The sequence below is a fragment of the Saimiri boliviensis genome, chromosome 3 (genome assembly GCF_048565385.1).
Source record: "Saimiri boliviensis isolate mSaiBol1 chromosome 3, mSaiBol1.pri, whole genome shotgun sequence".
In the NCBI taxonomy this organism is placed as follows: domain Eukaryota; kingdom Metazoa; phylum Chordata; class Mammalia; order Primates; family Cebidae; genus Saimiri; species Saimiri boliviensis.
The window spans coordinates 135,232,188-135,255,897 of NC_133451.1; the positions used below are offsets into that span (position 1 = coordinate 135,232,188).

The 23,710-nt window shown below is 37.4% G+C and overlaps 1 protein-coding gene across 1 annotated transcript in view; it reads left to right on the top strand.

The window, feature by feature from the left end:
* The window catches only part of DCHS2 (dachsous cadherin-related 2), a 264,576-nt gene that overhangs the window by 11,716 nt on the left and 229,150 nt on the right, over positions 1-23,710 (top strand). The gene's annotated exons all lie outside the window — the stretch shown is intronic.

Consider the following 23,710-nt stretch of genomic DNA (forward strand, 5'->3'; position numbering starts at 1 on the left):
AAAGAACAAAACAGAACTTGGCAATTTTTGATTGGCTTCATTACTGACGACAGTTAACCTAAAAATTCTGTTCAATAGGACAGACTGTTCTCCAACTTCCAAGGCTCTTTTGTTCAGATTATTTTGAAATTTCCTTTGTTCTTCATTTAAATTAACTGTGTAGAATTAGCCATTGTTATGATTTCAAGAGATTAAATATAATTTTTAGCCTTACCATATATGGTCTTAAATACGATTTGATTTTTAACAATTGTTTAGTTAGAAACCCCTCATGTTGTATGTTCATCTTTATTTCTACGTTTGGAAACACAGAGGAAGTTAATGTTTATTTAGAGATTGACTTGTCTGGTCCTAAGAATATCTATTATACAAGAACCAAGTTATGAAGTAAAGAGCAATTTAAGCTTATGCACTGTTTACTCTCCTTTGAAGTGTAGATTATTTTAAGTATGAATGGTTAAAAATAATACAAAGGCTGTTCTGTTACATTGTGTATAAACAAGAACACAATATTTCAGTGCTGGCAGATATATTTCCTGGACTCATCTTACAAGAATTTTTATATGGCATTTTTCTTGTGTAGAATCTAATTGTCATGCTTATGTCTGTTTCACTTCCACTGCCTCTATCAGCTTCCAGCATAAAGAAGAGAGGTGACAGGAAGGGCAATTTATAAATTAATGTTTGACGGTATTAGAGGTAATTTGCTTGCTGGCATTAAACATATAGATTCTATGCATATCACAGCATACACTTAATACCACAAAATGAATTTAATAAATTTACCTTGAGTCTTGAATCTTAGTAGATTTTTTTAAAAAAGACTTTTTTTGGGGGGGGGACACAGTAGTATTCAGATTTGCCATTTATACAGAGGAGTACAACTGTGCTCTAATCTAAATTCATAATATCTTAGGCTACTTTATCATTATTTCTCTAAATGCATTTCAATATCTGAAGCACAGTTACCACATTTGTCTGTCACTTGTGTAGAAAACTTTTTTTTTTAAATGGGAAAGCTTATTCCATGTGCAATTAGGAATCTTTCTAGAAGGCGCTTTTCCTTTATTTTAAAATATTTTTTTCTGGCACATTCTTTCTTTTCTCTCTTTTTGAGATGTCAGATATACATATGTTAGACCTTTAGATCTGTGGCCTTGAGGATCTGTTCATTTTTCTTTTTAATGATTTTCTTTTCTATTCTTCAGATCGGATGGTTTGTATTATTTTCAAATTCACGGTCATGTTCTTCCTCACCATCCTGCCCCTAAGCCCTTCAAACACATTTTTAATTTATATTTTTTACTTATAGAATTTTCATTTTATTCAGTCTTATAGTTTCTGTTTCTTTGCTGATATTAACTATCTTTTCATTCATTGTGAGAGTGTCTTCCTTTACCTCATACAACTGCAATAGCGGCTTTAAAGTTTTTATCTGTGAATCCTAGCATCTGTGTCATCTGCAATTGGCTTCTTTCATTGTTTATTGTTTTTTGTCCTGTAAATGTATCATATTTCTCTAGTTATTCAGATATTGAATACTTTTGCATTGTATTCTGGACATTGTGTATGTGACATTGTGGAGACTGTAGATTCTTCTGAGTGTTACATTCTTCTAAATAATGTTGATATTTTTGTTTTAGCAGGGAATTAACTTAATTGGACTCAAACTGCAGACTGACTCTCAGGCATCTGGGCAAGTCCCTTTTCAGTTCTGTTTTCTCTTAACTGGGCTGTTTTCAGTCCATATCCCATGTATGTGGAGCTCAGAGGTCGGTCAGAAATTTGAGCATAGTTTATATACAGAATTTCAAGCTTGCCCGGATTTCCTCTCTCTGAGATTTTTTTTTCTCTCTCTAATGGCTATGATTGACCAGAACCCTATGCTAAGGTCCTGGCATCCAGAAAGACTGTGTTTCTGGTGACTCTAGCCACCCTGTATGGTGCCTTGACTGCTGCCCACCCTCAGCTTCACAGCTTAAATAAACAAACCTCAAAAATGGGAAACCCACTCCATATTGGTTCATTCTTCCATTTTGGGCCTCTTGTAAAAATCTGGGTGCTTTTATTTACCCCCTAGAACAGGCATCCCCAAACTTTTTACACAAGGGGCCAGTTCACTGTCCTTCAGACTGTTCGAGGGCCGCCACATACTGTGCTCCTCTCACTGACCACCAATGAAAGAGGTGCCCCTTCCTGAAGTGCAGTGGGGGGCCGGATAAATGGCCTCAGGGGGCCACATGCGGCCCACGGGCCGGGCCGTAGTTTGGGGACACCTGCCCTAGAAGGTTCAGGTATTTTTGGTTTTGTTTTATTTAAAGTTTACAGTTGTTACATGCAGGAGGTTTCACTAGGCATATACTCAGCTATACCAGAAGCAGAACTCCTGCTTTATTTTTGCATTTCAATTTCTATTAATTCCAGTGAGATTCAGATGATTAAGACTTAATAGTCCTTTGAAAATAAAGCCTGTAGAATTTTACTCTAGTTGTATATTACATTGTTCTTGACTGATAGCTACTGTGTACAGCTGCAAAAGTTTACTAGGTCAATGTGTCTTGGATCAACTAGTGTTACTTGTACTTAGTGTTAACAGTTAAAAATTGTTATTATTTTTGAGATGGAGTCTCAGTCTGTCAGCAGGCTAGAGTGCAGTAGTGTGATCTTGGCTCACTGCAACCTTCACCTCCTGGGTTCACGCAATTCTCATGACTCAGCCTCCCTAGTTCCTGAGACTACAGGTGCGTGCCACCACACTCAGATAATTTTTGTATTTTTAGTAGCGATGGGGTTTCACCATGTTGGCCAGGATGGTCTCAATCTCCTGACCTTGTGATCCAATGCCTTGGCCTCCCAAGGTGCTGGGATTGCAGGAGTGAGCCACTGCACTGGCCTAACATTATTTAAGCATTTTTTAGTTTCACTCAATGTGAACAAATAATTTTATATTTATGATTATGGAATTTTAATTGAATAACTGTGATAATCCTTCATGGAAAAGTAGAAATAGAAATCAAGTCCATGAATTAGCTGATAATATTTCCCACCCTGTTTGGGGTTGACTAGGACATCTAGGAAAAGTCATTTACTGTGGCCCCTTTGAGGAACATCAGTCCTTAGCAAGCCCTGTCCACGTGGTAAGAACCAGCTAAGACTGTTAAAAATTGTAAAGACTAAGTTTTGAATGCCAAAGACACTTTCATCTTAAGTGGACATTTATTTTGCTATTTCTCATTTTGAGAGTCAAGGCTCTGGAGCCCAAATATCTCACAATTATCTCTCACTGAGTACAATGTTCTCTTATCATGTATCAGATAGAAACTGAAGTTTCCTTCGGTAATTGCTTTCTTTCAAAATCATCTACAACACAGATCTGATTATGTTACTCAGGCTTAACACCTTCCAGGGCTTTGCACTGCTTGTGAGATCAAGTTCACATCTGAATCCATTCTGCCTGCCTCTCTATCCTTGTTTCAAGGGACTCTTCCCCAGTCCTCTGTATTTCAAAAAGGCACCATGCTTTTTCTCAGCTCAGGCCTTTGTGCTACGTTATGATCTGAATGTTTGTATGTCCCCAAAATTCATACGTTGAAGTCCTAATCCTGAATGTGATAGTATTGGGAGGTGGGGCCTTTGGGAGATAATTAGGTTTAGATGAAGTTGTGAGGGTTGCATCTGCATGATGAGATTAGTACCCTAATAAGAGAGAGAGGAGTTGGTTCTCTTTCTACACGTGAGGGGACAACAAGAGTTTACCTGTCTACAAAACAGGAGGAGGGCTCTCGCCAGACCCCAACCATGCTGGCACTTTGAGTTTGGACTTCCAGCCTCCAGAACCATGAGAAATAAACTTCTGTTGTTTAAGTGTTTAAGCCTCCCTGCCTACAGTATTTTGTTATGGCAGCCTGAGCTGAGTAAGACACTTTGTGTTGAGTATGCTATCCTTGTCCTCTCTGCCATGAGTCTCTCCTTCCCCTAGCTAACATTTACTTGTTTCTTAAAAATATTATGTCCTTAGGAATCCTTTCTTGACCACCTAAGCTCCCCACTTGCCCACTGCTCGTTAAGTTCCCGTGTTTATAAGATAATATGCATTATGTGATATTAAAGATAATATCTCTTATCATGTATCAGATAGAACCTGACATTTCCTGATATTGCATAATGCATATTATCTTCCGTGGCATTCTTCTCACAGGTAAACGCTCAGTGTCTGCTTCCCTGCTCATTGTAAGCATCATGAGTTGATGGCAGAGACCTTATCTATCTTGCCTACTGTTAACTGCTTAGTAAAATGATTGGCCCGTAATAAAAGTAAAATTTGTTCAGTGATAAAATGAAATGATCTGCATGGTAGCCACAAAAATGAATGTTGATTGCTGGAAGAATTGGGTACATTCTGCAGGGTAACAGTGAATTCTGTCTATAATCTTTCATGTTCTAACAGCAGTGCAGTCATTGAAATGTCTGCCATAGACATTATAAAACAATACAACAGTTAATATGCTTTTTGCGTTGTAATTTAGTATCAGACAGATCTTTTCATTTCACGTAAAAAACTTAATCTTTGTCCATGCCTCTTTTTATTGTCAGCATATGAAGCTATGAATTTTGTGTATTAGTAGAAATATTATGAGTGTTTTTTTGCTCAGATGTCTCAAGTTAATAAACTGCTGTTCAGTCTTTTAGCTTTGAGTCTCCACTTGTAAGAAAGCACTTTTTAAAAGGCAGATATGTTTCTCGTTTTTATGCAAAAAATTTGGGTAGCAGATTTGATAATGCAGCAATATTTTAACGTTTTAGTTAATTCTGTTCTCTAACTTGAAAAATAAACCAGTAGAAAACTTAAAAAAATGATAACAGTAGATATATTTCCTCTTGTTTTGGGAGAAATGCCAATATTGTTAGGTACTTTCCCAATCCTTTTAAGAAGAATATGAGTTGATTTATTAACAGTTACGTGCTCAGTGGGACACAGCAAGAGGAAAGAACAGATAGGCTCGAATCTGTCTGGCTCTGTATTTTATAAGCTGTGTGTATTGAACTTCATTTTATTCATCTAGAAAATGGGATAATAATATGTACTTTGAAGGGTTATTTTGAGAATTGAAGATAATGTATTTGAAGCACTAGCATATGTAAGCACTTAAAAAGTGTCAGCTGTTTCTTACAAGTAGAGACATGGTAGGCAACCAGACATCGTTCTTAGGACTGGCGCTTACTGGACTGGGTGAAGCAATGTGGGAAATATTTACTACCTAAAGGTAAACAGCATGTGAGTCCTCTGTCTGCTGGATTAATTTTCTTGATTTACTTTTACTAACTAGGACTTACTTGCTTTTGTCCTAACAAATAATGCGACTGGACATGGTCGTAAATAATACATCCTAATCCAGAGAAAAACTAATTTAAGATATGGCTGCACTAAATGCAAAAGAGAAAAAAAGTATGGCTAATTTATTCCTTTAAGATTTCAGTGCTTTAAGCTTATGAATTAAATGACTCTACCCTTGAAAGTTTATATTGTTCTCCAAGGGTTAATTTATAGCCTTGATGGGAAGAACTCTATAGGATACTTTTCTGATATTTTAATTGGCTAATAAATTTTAAGATCCAGAGCCACTTTGATATATTAAGCCTTCAATTTAAATTATGGTTTTGCCCCTTTCTGATTTTGTTGGGTTTGATATATTAAATTTAGGGTAAATATCTAAGTTTACAGAAGGAGTTCAGTACATTTGTTGCTTTGATATGTATAGGGAATACAGAAACCATTTATTTCATTCCCTTGCTGAAAATTAATTAATGTGGAAATTATGATAATAGTGATTTTAAAAAGTAGTAAAATACTTCAATTTTATTATAATTAGATTACCAGAAATAATATAAATTACAACTTATTACTTTTAGATTCATTGTCCTACTGATTTATAACTTAGGAAAACCTAAAAAAAGACCATGTTAATATAAAAACGAATTCATTCCTTAATGAATGTTTTGCCTACAGAAGAAAGCACGTTTATAATAATAGCCTGTAATCAGCATTTATGGAGCACTTCCTATGTTGCCAGGCAGCATTCTAAAAAATCTGGATTAATTAACTTGTTTCATTCTCACAGCACCTGCATGGAAGGTTTTGCTATTATCCCCATTTTGTGGATAAGAAAAATTGGGAGTAGTGTGGTTGAGTATCCTGTCCAAAATTCTCCAGCTAGTAAGTGGCCAAGAGGCTTGGCCAGGGGCCAGGGAGCCTGAGGGTCAGGTTGCCTAGAAATGGCTGCTGAGGTGAAGACGTGTACGGAGGAAGTTTATTGGTGTGTGCTCTTGGGAACCACAGCTGGAATGGAATGAGGGCAGCAGGATTGGGCAGAGAGGAAGGTGAACCATGATGCAAACACAGCAAGACCTCAGCATCTCCTGTAGGAAGATCTGGGCTGGAGGTGCCCTTCAGATCTGGGCTGAATTGAGTCACGGGACTGCCCCTGAGGAAAGGGCATAGTATTGTGTCAGGCAGCTCACTGTCACTGAGGGCATTTTCCTGGGGGACACTTCACTGCCTGGGAGTGGATTGAGTGTCTGGGCTTGAAAGTGGATTCTGGGTAGGGCACTGGGCCATCCACTGCAGCCCACCTGTGACTGTGACCTTATTTAGAAATAGGAACTTTGTTGATGTAAATTAATGCTCTGAAGATGAGATCATACTGGATTTAGGGTGGACTCTAATTCCAGTTATTGGTGTCATAAGACAAAGGAAAGGGAAGTTTGAGACAGACGAGAAGGCCGTGTGAAGATGGAGGCAGAGACTGGAGTTACACTGCCACAAAGCAAGACACACCAGGAGTCACCAAAAGCTGAAAAGGGCAAGGCAGATTGTTCCTTAGGGCCCGTGCAGGGAGCATGGCCCTGCTGACACCTACTTACCTTTAATATCAGCTCAGATTTCAGATTTCTGTCCTCAAGAACTGTGAGATAATGAACTTCTGTTGTCTCAGGCCAGCTAGTTTGTGGTACTTTATTTTGGCAGCCTAAGGAAACGAATACAGCACCGTTGGGCTTCCTGGGTCCACTTGCTTCCTAAAGGTTTTTATTCCATCCGGGAGCTGCTCCTCCAGGATTCTGGATCTGGTTCATTTCTTTTTCTGGGGAAACTTACAAGATCAGTGGGAGGAGCCATATCTCTGCTGCAGATGATTTGGGGACTGCAGCTGATACTCATCATCTTCTTCCTCTCCTGCCCATTCTAGAATCCCCTCACATTGGCTACCACTCCTCTCACTCAGGGTGGTGTGACTCAAATCTTCATCCCAGAGGGGTCAAACACCTGAATACCATAACCCTTCTAGGGCTGTATCCACTGCATTTGTCCATTTACAATCAAAATTGGGAGAGGCAGTACCAAAAAATGTTACCATGTGTCAACTGGGTGTCAAGTGAATTCTCCCCTGTCTGCATTGTGTAATATCAGCTCTCCCTTCCTCTTAATGATCAGAGTACGTATTTCTCACAGCTTAGTAACTTCTTTCCTTGCAGCTGGTCACTTGGCACAAGTGTGTGTTTGTGTACTACGGGCAGGGTTGGGTCATCTCTGAAACCTACATATTTAATATGGGTTTTCATATCCAAGGCAGTTTTACTAAGTCTTCATGCTTCCATCAGTGTTAGTGGTTCATTAAAAAATTATTATTATAAAATGCACTTAATTTTAGACATTTTAGTGAGAGAGTGAGTCTTTCTCTTGGACTTAGTCTTAATGAACAGTTTCCTGTACATGCTATATATGCCAAAATTTTAGGGGAAAAATGAGGACTTTCTAATATGTTGACAAAAAGATAGTGTTCTTTAAAAATGGCTTAAAAGTATGCCCACAACATTTAATTTAATTTTATTGTTAGCTGCCAGCTTTGATTATGGTGGTCAGATATACTGATAACTGTCTCAGTTTTCTTTAAGAATATGACAGAACTCATTTCTAGGATGCTTTTATTATTATGAGATTTAAAAAGAAACAATTGGAACCAAGATTACTTTCATACTGTTCTGTAATCACAAATGTTAGACTTGGAAGAGATCTCAGTACAGAAAATTACAATCATTGTCAAGGGGATAAAGTATAGAAGAGAAAACAGCCTTTTAAAACTGTGGATTATTTACATATGTGTTACACTGTTGACAACCAGCCAGAGAGCTGCTTTGTGGTTTCATGTCCTGAAGCTTTGCTGTCATGTTAATTAATAACTTCTTGCAATCCAAACCACCTTTTTTTGCCCAGAGCTGTACTTTAAATAGCAAGTTGTTTTTGTTAGAGACTAACAGGACATAAGGCGTACAATATCTGTAGTAGAATCGTTAATGCCATTACTATTGAAATAAGAACATGATTTTTCAGTCTGAAAGCTCCAGCAGTGTTCAAATCACCGACCTAACTGCACATCACCTTCAAAATCTGGACTGTGAGCATTGCTGTTCTCTGCTTCTGCTTGCATATTTTTCCCACACTTTTTGGGAAGATTGGGCACAGATTTGCATAAAGAATTACTCTTCCAGGGAAAAGTTCAATCTCACACTCTAAAGCATTCTCTAAAGTTTAGAGAATGGAAAAGACACGAAACAAATGCTATGCACGTGACCATAATGCGACTTTAGTTTTGGGGATGGCAGAGATGTTTGCTCTCTGAGACAGATGTCCTCTTAGGATCGTGCATATGGGTCTCAGGAGGGCCAATGGATATTAAATTTAACCCTGGGTTTATTAACTGAAAAGTAAAAAATCATCTGTGACCGAGGATAGCCAGTAAGGTGCTACGAGAAACCATTTCTAACTCAGAAACGTAACTCTTTTTATAGCTGACCTTGGAAATAAAGGAAAGCATGGTTTGATCAAAAGTGGGAAGCCTTTCATACCAGTCACCCTCATGCTGTGATATGAAAAGGGCATTATCAGGAACACATTCTTAAACCATAATTTATTTCAGACCTATGCTGCAATAAATAACATACATGAACCTTAACAGATGCAAATAATAGGGAGTAATCTTTGTATGAGTAATTTTGCACATTGTGTAGATTGTGGAATCATTCTGATACAAAAACTGGGCTGTCAGAGACACTGTGGAGTTGAAACATTTTTAATGTGTGATTTTAAGTAAGTCAGTGTGTCCTGAAGTCACATGGCAATGGTTATAAAATCTAGCCAGCACGCAAAGAAATAAAGGATGTGAAATTCTGGGCCAATTAATAGAAACCATTTGTAGGCTTCTTCTCTTCTTCCACTGTGAAGGGGCTGGAAGAAGGTAAGTTTTGATGTTAGATTGCTTCTATGATGCAACTGCAGAAATCCAGTGATCCAGTAGATACTTATTTAAGTTCCTTTTCTTGATTTATAAATGTGGCTGCCCAAATCCAGTCTATGTGAAGTTCTAGCTATAAAGGAATACGTGTTAGTTAACTTTGACCAAGTATTACAATGGAAAAATATGGTGGTAGGTGGTAAATTCTTTTTCAGAATCCTTAGTCTTGCTTTATGAATTTTTTTTGGGGGGGAAATGCTTTGAAAAACCTAAATTTATGATAAATCTAATCTAACTACAGGTCTTAGTTAAACTTTTAGGGCTTTTCCAATGTGAATTTTGAGATACATAGCTTATGAGATCAGTGACATATATACAGCAGCATTAAAACTTTGTACTCTAAATAAATAGCCATTGGGGTCTAAAAACCTCATGTAAGGTAATATCAGAATTAGCTGACAGATCTTATTTAATATTAGTTACAGCTGTTTGACTTTTTTTTTTTTTTTTAGATACAGGGTCTTTCTCTGTCACCCAGGCTGAAGTACAGTGGTGCAATCATGGCTCACTGTAGCCTAGAACTCTTAGGCTCAAGTGATCCTCCTGCCTCAGCCACCCGAGTAGCTGAGACTACAGGCAAGTGCCACCACACCTGGCTAATTATTTTATTTTATTTTTGTACAGATGGGGTCTTGCTTTTTTGCCCAGGCTAGTCTCTAACTCCTTAACTGAGGCTCAATTGATCCTCCCACCTTAGCCACCCAAAGTGCAGGAATTACAGGAATGAGCCACCATGCCCAGCTAACAATTATTGAACATTAAGAGATTCCTTCCTTTCTCTCTCTTCTCTGTCTCCATCTTTCCATTTCTTGCTTCTTTCATTCTCTTTCGCAGTCACAAATTCATTGTCATTCACTCTTTCATTGACCACCCACTACATCTCAGGTCCTGTTGAAGAAAGCTGATGAGATAAGATGGTAGTCAGCAACTTTTAGGAGTTGTTTTCTTGTGGGAGAAGACAGACAGAAAATAAAAATAATAAAATAGAAGACTGTAAAAAGCGCTATAAAGAATAAAAACAGCAGGATGGGCTCAAGAATGTCTGGGTGCATGGTGATGCACTCTTATTGAGAGTAGGAAAGTAAGGTTTCTCTCAGAGGATGATGTTGAGACTGAATGATAAAGAGGCAGCCGTGCTAATACTACCTGGGAGAGAGACATCGAAGGTGAAAAGGAACAGTAAGCACAAAGGCACTGAGACAGGTAAGAGGTTGCTATGGTCAAGGGACAGAAGGAAGACCAGTGCTGTTGGAGCTCTGCGATCAAAGGGAAGAACAGATGAGAGCCAGGTCATGTAGGGTGTCACAGACTGTAGTAAGAGATTCAGATTTATCCCACTCAAATTGGAGGGTATTGACAGTTTAAGGAAGAGAATGATTTGAAACAAGGATGTATTAAGAAGATGTTGATTCTCATTCACTACATCTCAGAATATCTGATTAATGAGAATAGAGTGGATAAATTCCTTTCAGGTCTTAATATTGGGAAAATCTGAATTTTGAAACAACATACTTGATACGACCTCTAGGAAGTTCAAAGCTAATTTGCATTTTTTCTTCAGTAATTATAGACTTTTATACACTGTTGTATACACTTTAAAAATTTAAATTAAATGTCATAAATTTTGGACATTTATGGGATCCAAAAGTAAAAAACAATAGAGAAATTTATTTTGGGAAGATTTGTTTGCACTCTTGTGTCTACCCAGCTCACCAGCCACCCTTAACCCCAATAAACAACCTTTTCTATTAGTTTCTTACATCTTTCCAGTGTTTCTTTTCTTTTTTCTTTTTTTTTTTTGAGACAGAGTCTCACTCTGTCGCCAGGTGCCAGGCTGGAGTGCAGTGGCACAATCTCAGCTCACTGCAACCTCTGTCTCCTGGGTTCAAGCAATTCTCCTGCCTCAGCTTCCTGAGTAGCTGGGACTACAGGTGCATGCCACCAAGCCCAGCTAATTTTTGTATTTTTAGTAGAGACAGGGTTTTACCATGTTGGCCAGGATGATCTCGATCTCTTAACCTTATGATCTGCCCGCCTCAGCCTCCCAAAGTGCTGGGATTACAGGCTTGAGCCACCGCGCCCAGCCTCCAGTGTTTCTTTCTCCATATACCTGCTATACAAGCAAACATAAATGTATCTGCTATTTTTCAGCTTTAATGAAGTATAATTCTCAAATAAAAATTGTGTATGTTTAAGGTGTACAACTCAATGTTTTGATATATGTGTAAGTTGTGAAACGATCACCACAATTAGGCTAATTAACATATCCATCACTGTACGTAGTTACCATTTCCTTCCTTCTTCACACCCTCTCCCTTCCTCCCTTCTCTGTCTTCTTCCATCAAACTCTAAGTGCCTTCACAATAGCATGGTCCATATTTTACTAGTCTTAGGAAACCAATGCCTGATACATGGTAGGCAATACACATTTGGCATTTTAATGAATAGTTTATAGTATGTTACTACTATGCCTAAGAGAGCTAACAGATAGAGCCAAGTTGGTATTCAGAGAAGGAATCAGTGAATAAATTTAATAAATTAGTTAATGAATGTAGGATTTTTATTTTAAGAGAAACCATTGTATCAATAGCATTAAAGAAATATTATCATGAAATGAACTAATCTTATTTAACTGGATGTTAGTATAGCATAACTTAACATGATATTCCATCAAAACATGACTTTAGAGCAAATGAAATTCTATACTGTATGGCAGATGAGAATTTTAATAAACACATTCATAAAGAAACGTGTCCAGTGAATAATTAGAAGCTTAACCTAGAGAAATAGCCAGGTAAAAGAATGATTCTGAGGAGAAGATTCTGCATTGGGGAACTTTAGATAACATGAGTGCTCCAAGAAAATCCTGGAAAAAATTCTAAAAGACAATGCTTAACTTTTTCTATGTGTAATCACATATGATTAAACCTTATGCACTCTGTAATACTGCTGCACATTTTGGACTTGATTATTTTATGATTTGTATCTACATGAGCTGAAAAAACATTCTAAACCATTTAAAATGTGATATTACTGCTCATGAAACATGTATGTGCAATAAAATTCTCTAGTCATTGGGTAAGAATGTCCAGCTGGAGCACTGCCCACATGTAATAATCTTTTGTATATAAAGCAACTAATCAGAGAGAACTGTGGACACCAAATAGCAGGCTGATGAGGTTTTGCTTTTAGGGTAATGCTGGTCAGGCATTAAAACCAACTACCTAGTCAGACTCGTTTAAATGTGTACCTGCCAGAATTTACACATCACAATGCCTAAATGTGCATGTATCTTCAAAACCGTTTCATTCTTATTCAGTAATCTTGGCATGAACATATGATAGAATGATTTCATCGGACTACGGGGATTATGATATTGAATATCATTCGGCAAACATTTATAAAGCATATAAGATACACCTTGCTTTAAACAAGTCTGATTTATAAAAATACACTTATTTTATGAAGAAATTATTTGCTTTATAAATGATCTCTTCAAAATTGCCTTTAGGTATAATTTCCATCATGCATTCAAATTATAATTCAACCTACAAATATCTATTTCCATTCCACTTTTTCCAGAAACATGTAAATATATTAAGTATCATACTTGGACATAGTACACCTCTTTGTTCTTGGTAAAATTACAAACATTGTTTAAACTTTTGACATTTCTGCAAACTTCTTATAAGAATTGGCTAATGCTTCTTTTGAATATGTTCATTATTTTAGCAATTTTAAGAGATAGGCTTCCATGTTTAAATTATTACAGTAGCTATAAAGTATATATGTAGAGTTAAAGCCAATTAACTATAGTACAAAAAAGTAAATTATTGGGACATACCTTATTTTGCTAATGAGAAGTATAACCTGGTATCATTTCATGCCTGGCAATCCTTGCTTGCTTGTATAAGACTCAAGTTAAATATGTAACTTACGGGACAACTCAACAGTCATCAGGTATATTGTATACTAAGTTTATAAATTATTTTTTATTCTATATGAATATACTCCATAAACATGTAGATGGATTTTATATCTTTGTACACATTTTGATTTTTTTCTTTTTAACAAATGTATACCAGGTTAATTAGAAGGATCTCTGGATGTAATTGGAACTATCTCTTGCTGTGGATTTTCCTCAAATTATTCTTTAATCAGGAATCTTGTGTAAGCTTTATAGATGCTGCACTAAATACTGTACCAGACGCTGACAAAGTTTTTGTGTGTAATACTTAATACCTGTGAATATGGAAAAGAGGGCTCTCTTGGAACTTTGTTGACCAAGCATTACTTATATGCCAGTAAAGGAAGCTAAAATAGAAAAGGAATTAGAGAAAAATCCAGTTAAATCTTAAACTTCCTTTTGTAAAGGAAGTATAAGATACACTATCTGTATTTCCTGAACTAAAACAAAAAGTCTTGTCTCTGTTTCTTAAAACCTAGCTTTAACAATAATTGTCTTACTTGATTAATAAAAACATTGAATATGAACAGTCTGGTTTTGTAAGTTGGCAAAAAATAATTCAGCTTTTAGAACTAACATTCTAATCTACCTAACATGAAATGCACTTAGCATTTGACTAGGCCCCACATGTCTTGCTGGGTATGCCAAGAATGCAAGGTCCTGACCACTCTTTACCTGGGTTATTTATCAGGGTTGCATTTTCAGCAAGGTTGCATTTCCTCAATGAGGAATAATTTACATTCCTCATTGAGGAATGAGGTAAATGTTTCCATTCAGGATGAAGAGTGGGCTTTACTGCTCCCTATAAAGTGATGGATTTTTTATGCTCAGTGTTTCCACTCTGTCTATGTGCACTCATAATCTGACCATCTTCCTCGCCCTTAAAACTTAGGCTTGGGGGCCAGGTGCAGTGGCTCAAGCCTGTAATCCCAGCACTTTGGGAGGCCGAGGCGGGTGGATCACGAGGTCAAGAGATCGAGACCATCCTGGTCAACATGGTGAAACCCCGTCTCTACTAGAAATACAAAAAACTAGCTGGGCATGGTGGGGCGTGCCTGTAATCCCAGCTACTCGGGAGGCTGAGGCAGGAGAATTGCCTGGACCCAGGAGGCAGAGGTTGTGGTGAGCCGAGATCGCGCCATTGCACTCCAGCCTGGGTAACAAGAGTAGTTGATATGAATATGCTATATATGGCGACTGCTTTTGATATGAGTCATGAAGTCTTTCATCTCTGATCCAGGACTCTTGTGTCTTCTTTCAGCCTCTAAACTGGGTAACTGTAAGAATCACCTTGTATTTTGTACTGTTTATTCTCTCATGTTTGAGAGGAGCTAGTTCTTATATTTTGTCCAGCTTTCTAGTTGTTTATGACAAAAGGGTAAGTCCAGTCCTGGTTACACCAGCTAGCTGGGAAGTAGAAATCTGAAACTTAATTAAATTAAATTAATTATTTTTGGGTTTAGAGTTATCTGTTAAAATTCATCATCTTTTCCTTATCAGTAACAACAAAAAATGTGCAGCTTTTAAAGCCTCTGTCTGACAATGCAGCTTTAATATCTGAAGCTTTACAGATCTGTTGCTTCTAATGTATTTTTCTTTTTGTCTTTTTTCTTTTTATTCCTGGTTACCTTTGGTGGTATGTGGATATTGTATTTGAAAAGCTGTTTGTAAAAATACTTTGAGGCCCAGCATGATGAGACATCCAGGCTCTAAGATTGCCCCCAACGACATCAATCCTTGTGTGGTGTCCTTTTTTGAGGGTGAGCTGGACTTAGTTAATTCACTTCTTACTGATAGCAAATGGCAGAAGTAATTGTTATGTTCCTTTTTTTTTTTTTTTTGAGATGGGGTCTTGCTCTATTGCCCAGGTTGGAGTGCAGTGGTGCAATCTCGGCTCACTGCAGCCTCCACCTCCCAGGTTCAAGCAATTCTCCCATTTCAGCCTCCTAAGTAGCTGTTATTACAGGGGTGCACCACCACACTCTGCTAATTTTTGCATTTTTAGTAGAGACAGGGCTTCCCGATGTTGGCCAGGCTGGTCTGGAGCTCCTAACCTCAGGTGACCCATCCACCTCAGCCTCCGAAAGTGCTGGATTTAGAGACATGAGCCACCGCACCCGGCTGGTATGTCACTTTTGAGATTGTGTCTTCCACGTTGGACTCCCCTTGTGCTCTTGGATCACTCTGGGAGAAGCACATTGAGAGCAGCCCTATGGAGAGCCCACAGTGAGGAACTGAAGCTCCTGCCAACAGCCAGCTGAGTGAACCCGGAAGTGGCTCCTTCAGACTCAGTCAAGGCTTAGATGATTGCAGCTTCATCTGGCACCTTGATTGTAGCCTGTTGAAAGTCCTGATGCAAAACCACCAAGCTAAGCTACTCTTAGATTCCTGACTCAAAACTGTGAGATGATAAATATATCTTGTTTTAAGCCACTAAATCTGGAATAATGTATGTAGCAATTGATAACTCATACAGATAATGATCTCTTTTTAACAGTTAGGGTTTATATTTCCTTCTGACAGTTGCCAGGGGGTGCTAACACTTTAAGAAACTGAGAAGACTAGTTGGTAGAAAGATCTCGTTTCCAGTCTCAAATATTGCAATAATTCAAAGCTGAGTGGCAGCCCCTTTGAGGGGCTGAAGTTGTGTTCACCTTTATTCCTTAGGAACAGCCTTTTGGGATCACAGCCAAAGTAAGGGAGTTCTGCAAGGGTTTCTCCAATCCATTTTTTTTTTTTTTTTTTTGAGCAGAGTTTTGCCCTTGTGGTCCAGTCTGCAGTGCAATGGCGCGATCTCAGCTCACTGCAACCTCTGCCTCCTGGGTTCAAGCGATTCTACTGCCTCCGCCTGCCTAGTAGCTGGGATTACAGGTGACTGCCACCATGCCAGACTAATTTTTTTGTATTTTTAGTAGAGACAGGGTATCACCATGTTGGCCAGTCTGGTCTTCAACTTCTGACCTCAGGTGATCCACCCGCCTCAGCCTCCCAAAGTCCCCAAACCTTTATAGACCCTAGAGACCAATCTCTGTGGCCTGGGCACTGAGAGGATATTGCAAATCCTGTTCAGCCTCTCAGTTTCCAGTTCTCCCTGCTGGAATCCGTGTAAATTCCCATGGAAAGAAGTTGCTTCAAACTTACATTTACCTAGATTCCTTTCCCAGAAAATCTTTACTGTACTTGAGAGGTCTGTGTGCCTTTCACAGGCTATTTCTTTGAATTTGTCCAATTTTTCTAGTCATCCTCTGAGAGGATTGAATCACTTATTCTACCATTATCAAGAGTAGAAGTCAAACTTCACGTTTATTTCTCTCAAGGAAGTTAAAAAGCATTAATGGAAAAGTTTTTTCCTGCAAATACTTCTTAAGTCACAAAGCATCTTTGAGGATATGTTTCAGTATGGCTGTTTTTTGAATTCTATAGGAATTCTGTGTACACCCTATCTGACATCCTGGGAGGTGCTTTTTTGGTGACCAATCTAATTTGGGCTGGTCACACATTTTACATGGTGACATTGCTGTTTTCCAACAATGTATGGGCATTAAAGTGTTAATTCTGATGTTGACTCATTTTCCAACTCTTATTTTGGAAGTCTAAAATTGTATTTTGATATCACTTGGGTAATAGGGAACTAAATAGCATGCTTTTAATATATTTTATCTCTTTGAATATGTGCTATTCTCTGTAAAATTAATATTGATGATTTTTATTTTTACATACGCTTTTTAGTAAAGAAGTAAATAAATTTGTTCTGAGTTAAGCATAAAATCCAAATAACATTGGATTTATATGAAGTCTCTATGCTGATATACATAGAGCCCTGGCTTTTAAAATTTGTTATATTGTATCAACTTTGATTGGGGGGGAGAGAGAGAAAAAAGAGAGAGAGAGAGAGAGAGGGAGGGAGAAAGAGAGGAGAGGGAAAAATTGGGGGAGAGAGAGAGAGAAAAAAAAAGAGAATAGCTTACAGGATGTTTAGTTTCCCAAATGAACTCTGCTTGTACTATGTGTACTAAGACTTAAGGGATAAATTTCTATTAACATTTTAACAGCTCACTGCTGTTTTCTAAAAGATTCTGATTCTCCTTCAAGATGTTTGAAATTGTAAGTGTGCAGTTTTTATTACATGCTCCCAGTTAGTTTTGTTAAAAATCTGTCAGTCTTAGTTATGAATTCGTTTCATGACAATAAAGTGCTTGTTCTCTAGTCATGCAATTTATGTCCCTGAAAAATGCTATGATAGGGAAATTAATACTTGGGGATCTTAAGACCTTATGTTGGGAAAAAAGCCTATGTAATTTTTAAGGAAGTAGATTTACATATATTGATTTAGAAAATATGCTGATATATTCTGAATGAAAAGAGCAGTTCTATAGTATGCTGCCGTTGGCATAAAACAACAAAACCCTCAAATTTCCTCTGTGTGTATGTGTATGTGTGTGTGTGTGTGTGTGTGTGTGTGTGTGTGTGTGTACATTTTGTATAAATGTATACAAAATGTTTAGAAAGATACAGAAGAAACTGAAGAATTGGGTTGAGGATTTGGTATGGGGAGGAGTCTTACTTTTTCACGGTTCATCTTTGAAGTTTTGGCTTTTTATTGTTTCATGTCATTTTTTCCATTAACTAGCCATTTACTTTAAACATTGAGCAAATATATATTAGTTATTCAATCTTATATTAGTTGTAGAGAACTATATACAATTATTTTATTTTATCATCCTGTTTTAGGATCTCTCTTTCATAGTCTTTTTACTACATATTGGGCTTATACATGTGTGTCTTTAGCTATGGACAGTATAAATTTTAAATCTCTTAGATAATGCTTTCCCCTCTATCCCAGTGTTTAATGCTTTTGGTTATATGTATTAAAGTTGCTAAATCTCCCTAAGCCACATTTTGGATCAGAACAGTTGTCAATTTGTATATACAAAATCCAGAGTCAGACATTCTGGAAGGAATTTAAATTCTATCACTTAATAGTTGTAAGACCTTGTATGGGAAATTTAACCACAACTCTTCTGTCTCTCTGTCCACCCATGTGCATAGTGTCAACATTCACAACTATTTTTCAGACCCCCAGTTTTCTCTCAGAGGACATAAATAACGATGCCATCTTTCTTACTTACCTTACATGTTTGTGATGAGGAACAAAAGAGAATATACATGAAAGCTTTCAAGTGCCGTAAAACGATATGCAGACATAAAGTGTGATTCTTCGCAGTCCTTTGCTGGACCACGAAGTGTTAAGACCAGTGAGTTGAGATGTCCAATTTTCCCATATTTTGAAATTGGAAAAGACGTTGAAGGAGTTAGATAATATTTATGAAGCCAAAAATCGAAGGCAAAATTCAGATATATCATTCGTAACTTGAGAAAAAGAGCAACGAAAGATACTCTATGTTAAGGGGATACAAATTCTGGATAATAAAAGATTGTTGTATGGAAGAGAAGTGAAGGAAGGCATCTCATCTTGTTGGGGGTGGATGGGTAGGGTGGAGGTGTTCCCACCAGGTGGCTTCTGTCCCTTTCCTTCCTCTGAGTTTTAAAAGCATGACCTCCCTCTTGTGCTTTTGATTAGTTTAACCTCAAGTGCAGGGCATTGAATGTCAGCTCTTGACCTCAGGGAGAACTTTCTGAGAAGCCTTGGAAAGTGAATAAGTATGGGAAAGTCTTCCTCTCGAAAATGTCCCCTCCTCACCTATCCCTTGTACAATCCACTGAAAATGGCCAGGTTCTTGCTCTATGTTTCTCTAAATGATAAATACAGTTACTTCAGGATCTATCTGCTGCAGCCAGATGGTAATAATATTAAGAGCACAAGGGGGAAGAAAGAGGCAACATCTTTATTCCTTCTTACGATAAATGGATGTAAACCTGGAATAATTACAGTGTATTTCATTTTAGTTTATAAAAATATGTTCTATTTTTTAAATTTAATTTCCTATATACCTTCTATTCTAAGTTATGATCTATCATTATTCCATATTCATGTCACAATCTTTTCCATTTTATATATTTTCTCTTTCTTTTCTGCTCTTTTTCAGAAAATAGACCTGGTAGGATAGATAAACAAATGTTAGCTTTTAAAAGGTAGGTAAATATAAATTTCCCACTAAGATACACTAAATACTGATAGATCCTGAGATACAAAGTGGAATTGTTTGTTTTTATGGTCCCAGAACTATGTTTTTTTAAAACTATATCCATCAGCTTTATTTAGCTAGACCCTAGATGGATATATATGGGATATACAACAAATGGACACCGAAAGAGAACAGAGCATGATATTTCATAGAAGAAAAGGGTAAATATGTTTTCAATGAAAAACTCTAGATTGCTAGATGACAGGCCTAAAATTGTATTAGAATTTTAGTGATGCTATTGCTTAGTATAGGTCAGAGCCTAGGATTGGAAAGGGCTCTGCCTGAATCCTCTTTGGGGCTTCCTAAGGCTGGTGGAAGTAGTTTTCTGAGGACCTGATGTTTGTCAGAAGTTTGTGCTTTATATGTTATTCCTGTGCTCCCTGAATTGCTTCTCCTTTTAAACACATTTGAGCTTTTCTTGGTCTGGAAGCCCATTTAGGGACCAATGGCATACAGCGATTCACTTATGCCTTTCAGTTGAAAGTAGAAGCTGAAAATAGGATTTTTACATGTTCTGTAGATATTTTAGCCTGCTAGTTGTTTATTGTTATAATTATTATTATTGTTTTAACCAAATAATATATAGATCAGCAACTTTTTTTTATTATATCCCTTTCCACTGGCATGAAGTTGTAGCTGGCAATAATATCATAGCTAAGACTTATTGACTTCTTACTATATGCTAGGCAATACCATTTAACTTTACATGCAATATTTGATTTAACCCATTTATGGGTCAGAAGCACAAGCTTCTGACAAACACCAAGTCCTCAGAAAACTATTTCCACCAGCTTAGGAAGCCCCAAAGAGGGTTCAAGCAGAACCTTTTCAATCCCAGTCCTGGACCCATACTAAACAACAGCATCACCAACATTCAAAGTTCACTACAACCCTATGAGGTTGGTTCTTTTACTAAACCATTTTATAGATGCAAAAGCTGAGGCTTTAATAGCAGTGAAATAATGTGCCTGAGGTCAAACAGATCATAAATGGTGGAGTCAGGATGCCTAATTGGTGATACTAAGGAGGTTTACAAATGTCTCAGGAAACAAATCTCCCTTAGGAAGATGTTTCACTTCACATGGAAAATGTTTGTATCAGCATTGACAAATTCATTTAGCACAAAGTGTTTCTAAGAAGGAGGGGGTGGAACTTGAGCTCATCAAAATAGCACTTAGCATTTACCTGGCAGTATATATTTGTGTTTTGCTTTGCTTTTTCCCTTCTGTATGCATCTCTAATTAAATCACTGGAGACTTTTGTCAGTTGAATTAGTATAGTTACTAGTTAATGCCAGCTTAAGATGGAGCGATGAAGCTCAGGTTTATAGATAGTACATTAATTCATGTGTAACAGTAGAAATGTAGCAGTGGTCTGTGCACAACCTTGGTATTGTCTAGCTATTCATGCTAATAACATTGGTTACAATGCCAAGACAAGCTCCCATCAGCTACTGGTCCATCAGGTGCAGAATTGGTGACCAGGCAGATTTAATGTTGGGAAGACCCCACCTTAGCACTAGATTAGTATCGTTGGGTTCAGTGGGTCCATTTAGGTCTTGAATATTCTATTTTTACATCTGGATTGGGTTTTATAAGTTGGAAACAATGAGAGAGAGAGAGAGAGAGAGAGAGAGAGAGAGAGAGAGAGAGAGAGAGAGAGAATGTGTGTGTGTAGGAGCTAAGACCACAGGGATGAAGCAGCTATTTCCTAGAGATCCTGCTGGAGACAGAGAAAAGGGCTGGCACATCTTGGGGTTCCCTTCATTTGGCCTCCAGTTTTCTGCCTTATCCCATTATGCAAATCTAACCAGAAGCCACCTAGCAGGGATGCCTGAGAGCAATAGCTTACAGGGTCATTCCGAAGAAGGGAAGGCAAGGGAGGGGAGGGGAGGGGAGGGGAGGGGAGAGGGAGGAGGGCAGGGCAGGGTTCACAGCATTTCTGAAGATGGTGGTCCAGGCTCTGCCTTTGCTTTCCCTTTTGTTGAGAATAGAAGAGCAAAAACTTTGATTTTTGGTTTATTGATGATTCTTTAAAGTCTCATTTGTTTCATTTTTTTAATGAAACATAAAATTCCTTAAGAGCTGTGAAGTTGCGAGTTTTATCACTTGGGCAAATGCTCCAATCCTAACCTTCCCTCTCAGGGTTTTTAAATGAGAGATTCCCAAATACATTCTACCTTCAGGGCTATTCCATTTTGTCATGAGAATATGCTTCAGAGGCAGCGTAACTCCCCTGACAAATCTAATGTTGAAATGTTCTGTCATTAATGGGAGCTGCTGCTTTCTGATCTGGCTTATTTCCACACATGGGTAGTAGGAATTCTTCATAATTCTTTAAAATTCTGGCCTCCATTATGTAAATATAAAGACATTATCTTCTTGGAAGTATCTCACAGAGTATGTATTTTGGGGTCAGTTGATGAAAGCAGCTATCACTGTTATCACTGTAGTATTTTCTGCTGTCAATTCTCCATTTGGTATTTTTTTTAGGGCAGAAGATTGGGTAAATCAGATTATTGTAATGATGTTTTGATTGTTTTATAGGGATTAAATCTGCCTTATATGCATCTGTGGAATATTTGTGTGTGCACCTGAGAAACCGCAACCTTAGAGGATAGTATTTGAACTGATACTATTATCAGTCTAATGAACTTTAGAATCAATAAACATTCTAATTATCAACTCTTGAAAAGAAAGAATTTCATTTGTTTTATTTTCATTAGAGTTTTCAGCATGTATCTGCACATATTCGTATAGTATATATATATATATTGATTGTAACATGCAAGATCATTTAACAGCTGTGTAAATACTGATTCCTAGATTTAAAATGGTGTGTGCACAAGATGGCATTTTATTTAAAAATTGAGCTCATCAACTTTTAGAACTTCATGAGCCCTGACTTGGCCAGTCATTGCCTTCTGAAATTCAAAATAAACAAGATAAACCTTATAATGAGAAACACTGTGATGTGCTTTATGGTATACTAGACAAAAGAACGTTAGCTCTTCTCTGTGAAATCAAGGCTTGGAGAAGAAAAACCAGAACAGCTGTTTTCCAGTTTGTCTGAAGGAAGCATAGAGCTTCTACATGCTAAGTTTATGAACCAAGTAACTTGATTCCATAATGAAAATACCATTCATTTGGAAATATGGGTCTGATTTTCTATTAATATAGTTAGAAAATTTTATTTAGGATTTTAGCAAAATATTGTTTCTGGTTGGGTGCTAGAAACTTGTCCTAAATTGAAATATTTCATTTAAAAATAGTGTTATACTAATTATCTGCAGTTACCTACCCCTTTTGTGTTGTGCACTTTTTTCTACTTTTAACTCATTTTAATTAGCAAGAGAATGAATGAATCTTGAGTTTTCATGAAATAATATAACCAAATTAAGATTTATTTCTGTATCTGAACATTTATTTCTGCATATGACTGAAGATTGATGTGGATTCAATATAGGAAAAAAGTTAAACATAAAGGCAGAGGGCCTACTGATGGAATTACAATAATAGAATGAATGAATTATCCTGATTTTCCAGATCAGTGGTTCTCAAGGTGTGGTCTCTGGACCAGCAGCATCAGTATCACCTGAGAGCTTGTTAAAAATGCAAATTCTTGTGCTCTCTCCAGGTTTACTGAAGCAGAAACTGGCAGTAGAAAGAGGCCGGGGAGAGAAGCAATTCGTGCTTTAACAAGCCCTCCAGGTGATTCTATGGGCCCTAGAATAATTACTTTAATTGGCTATCACTTGTCAATTCAGTTCACCCTGTTATAAGCCAGATGTAACAGATGGCGTAGATACTCTAAAAAACAAAATTGTCAATACTACTGCTGCTGGTTGTTTGATTTGTAGAAGTCTTTCATGTGGAGAAAAATTTGCGTGGCTGTTTTGGGGATGAGCTTTAAAGGTTGGGATGTGTGTGCCATTCTTAAATGTTGCCACGGAAGCATTAAGGCTATGGTGATCGGAGACAGAAGAACCAGGCATGGGTGAGTGCTTTCTCATTTAAAATGGTGCTTGCTTTCATTTGTGTCATGTCAATAGGATAAAAGAAGGTCATAGACATGAAAATTATTTGCATGACTTGATGGATTTAGAAAAGGCAGGCAACTTAAAATTACAAGTCGAGGAAGATGTTTTCTAAAATAAACTTTGAGTCAGAACTAGAGCTAAAAGGCATGAGCCTAGTAGATGAACTCATTTAACATCTATTTTGGGTTTGCAGAGGCCTGTTTTCTTACGT